This window comes from Boleophthalmus pectinirostris, unplaced genomic scaffold, assembly GCF_026225935.1.
Source record: "Boleophthalmus pectinirostris isolate CB_2022bp ecotype Guang Dong unplaced genomic scaffold, ASM2622593v1 HiC_scaffold_16, whole genome shotgun sequence".
NCBI classification, from domain to species: domain Eukaryota; kingdom Metazoa; phylum Chordata; class Actinopteri; order Gobiiformes; family Gobiidae; genus Boleophthalmus; species Boleophthalmus pectinirostris.
In genome coordinates, this window is record NW_026571095.1 from 11236008 (window position 1) to 11239329 (window position 3322).

A 3322-nucleotide genomic window follows, 5' to 3' on the forward strand; every position below is an offset into this window, starting at 1 on the left:
GGTTAACAAATAACTTAAGTAACAGTAAAGTATTATACACATTTTGTGCAACTATTAAACCAGTGTTTCCTATTTCCCTTTCAATCTCTTGCTCATTTGGACTGATTTTAACTTTTGTTCTATTAGTTTTCACATCTTTTAACTATTTATTTTACTGACTACTGAAGATTTTTCCACTGACATCTATGAAATTACTTCATCTATTGACTAACATATTCTTCTGTATGTTCAAATTTACAAATACTTACTATTTTAATTCTGTATTTTTACGTACTTACTTACTATATAACACAAAATGGATTTTTGTGAGCTTTAAGTCATGTTAGAATGTGACCTCACCAAAAACATACCTGGAGTTGTTTTGTTTCATTCACACATGATTGAGTAACCCTTTACTATTAGTCTGTCTACATCTCCAGAGCTCAAAATGCTCTGTTCCAGCTTGTGATGTCATGAAGCTGTAGTTTTCAGTTTGTGGAAAGAACTATTATGCACAATTTGTGTGTTAAATGTTTGAATGAAACAAAACACTACTCCAGGTATGTCTTTTATTTGTTTAGGTCAGAAAATAGTGTAATAAGGCCCATTTAATTACTTACCTTATGTATATTTCAGACAACCTACAGTCTTAACAATAAAATAAAAGTAACCAAACATGATATTAAAGTAGTAAACTGACTGGAGGATGGCACCAGCCTACTTTAATCACTATTGGAGCCTTGAGTCTGTGTGACAGTGGAATGTGCCCTGTGAATGACTCAGGGTGTGCACTAGTAAACTCCACTTTTTATTTACGCATATGCTCACCTGAGGGAGTTCCTCTGCACTGCTGGCACGCCACACAATGTTCACTGGAAAAAAAACAATCAAAGCAACCTGCCAAATGCTAAAAAGACAATGGCTGAGGTTAAATCAGATTATTATCAAATTATTTGGAGCTACAGGACAGTTATATAATAATAATAACAATAATAACACTTGTATAGTGCATTTCATGACACTCAAGGAAGCTTCACACAGTTCAAAACACAAATAAAAGAAATAGACAAAGGACAAAGGCAGTTTTGAGCAGGTGTACTTTCAAGGCTTTTGTTTTGTTTTTTTGAAGATGGTGAATGTAGGTGAGTCTCTGATCTGCTAGGGCAAGGAGTGTATAAACATCAAATTCATCTGGTTTCTTTCTGGTCATGGCTCCTCTGACCACATACTTCAGATTATGGGTTTTAAGTGTAATTTAAAGGAACAGTCTGGAATTTGGACATAGAGCCTCATTTCCTAGTTTGCCAGAGTGCTGGAGACGTGTAGAGACACTTTTTTAAATATTCTATCCAGTCCTTGTATTTCCAGAGGTCACTGGTGCTAGGCTAGTGCATGTCAATGGCCATAGTTATGCTGCCACTAAAAACAGTCTTACCCACTCCACAAAGCACCCAAAGCAAATCTGTTATAATGCCAGACTGTTTATGTGAATGTCTGTGTTGATAGAATTATTTAAGTTGAATCAACCTTGCATTTAAAGGATTTATGTGTGAGTAGCAGCAGCGATTTGTACTTCCTGATAGAAAGCTTGGCAGCGGTGGAGTGATATGAGAAAATAGTCCCGCAACATGCGACGATTCATGCAATGCAAGCATAGTTTTATTTCAAACATTACTCTATCGACACAGACATTTACACCGACAGTCTGGTGGAACAATAATAGATTTGCTTCGGGTGTTTTGTGGAGTGGTTAAGGTTTTTAGTGGCAGGATAACTATGGCCATTGACATGCGCTAGCCTAGCACCAGTGACCTCTGCAAATACAAGGACTGAATGGAATATTTTAAAAAGTGTCTCCACACGTCTCCAACACTCTGGCAAACTAGGAAATGAGGTCCTATGTCCAAAATTCCAGAACCTTGGATGCATGAACTACCAATACCTACGCTCCTTGTTGAGTGGGGTCAAAATGACTCCAATTGGAATCTATTCGTTTTTGCAATAAACTTATTATACTTTAATCAACAAAAGAGTGATTTCATTTTTGACATGTTAATTTATCACTTTTTATTCACAAAACAATTGGGTATCAAAAATGTCAAGTACATTGTGTCTCCAGACACAACGGATTCCAGGCACTCCAAAACAGTAGAAAAAGTTAACACATCGCACGAGGAAAAATATAATTAAAAGGCCTTTATTTGAATGGCCAAAGCCAACATGTTTCGACCTCAACTGGTCTTCATCAGGGCTTAATTAAGAACAAAGCATGGGTGTGGCCTTCAAATAGAACACATCAACCAATAACAAGGCTGGAATAAATTGGAGGCAGACAAAACAGGTGCACAAAGACAGGACATGGTACAGGCAAAAAAAAAAAAAAAAATATATATATATATATATATATATATATATATATATATATATATATATATATATATATATATATATATATATATATATATATATATATATATATATATATTATAAAAAACTATTATAAAAGAACAATTATAAAAAACAGGACAAATCTAAGTCCTCATTTAAACCTGGATGTTCACATGCTCTCAGTTTATGAATCCAGAAAGCTTCTCTTTGATTTAATTTTTGAAGTCTGTCTCCACCTCTTGCCAGTGGTTTCACATGTTCAATACCCTCAATACGAAGCAGAGTGTCATTGCTATTATGATTCTCACAAAAATGGCGAGCCATTGGGTAATCTTGATTTTTAACCCTGATTGCGTATTTGTGCTCAGCTAAACGATCTCGCATACGCCTTTTAGTGCGGCCAACATAGAAAAAGCCTTCTGGACAAGGGCAAGACAGACGATATACCACATGAGTAGTATTGCAATTAATGAAATAATTTTGTGTGAATGATCTACTATTGTGTACATCCATGAACGTTTTTGTTTGAAGGACATTTGGACAATGAGGACAATTCAAACACTTAAATGTGCCCATGGGTTTTTGTAGCCATGTACTTTTGTTTTCTGGAGGAAGATAAGAATTCATTAATCTGTCTCGAAGATTTGGAGCGTGTTTAAAAGAAAATAAAGGAGGTTCAGGAAACACTTTGCTTAATACAGGGTCACTTAAAAGTATAGACCAATTGTCCCTAACAATCTTTTTGATTTGTTCAGCACTAGTACTATAAGTGGTAACAAACATAGGCCGAGATAGCTCTTTAGATCTAGCCGTATTGTTTTTAGTGAGTAAAGTGCCCCGATCAAGAGATCGAGCCCTGTCACAAGCCTTTCTGACCACTGTAGGCTGATAGGCCCTATCTAAGAACCGATTAGTCATAGCCTCTGCCTGCTCTACAAAATCCTCTTTCCGATTA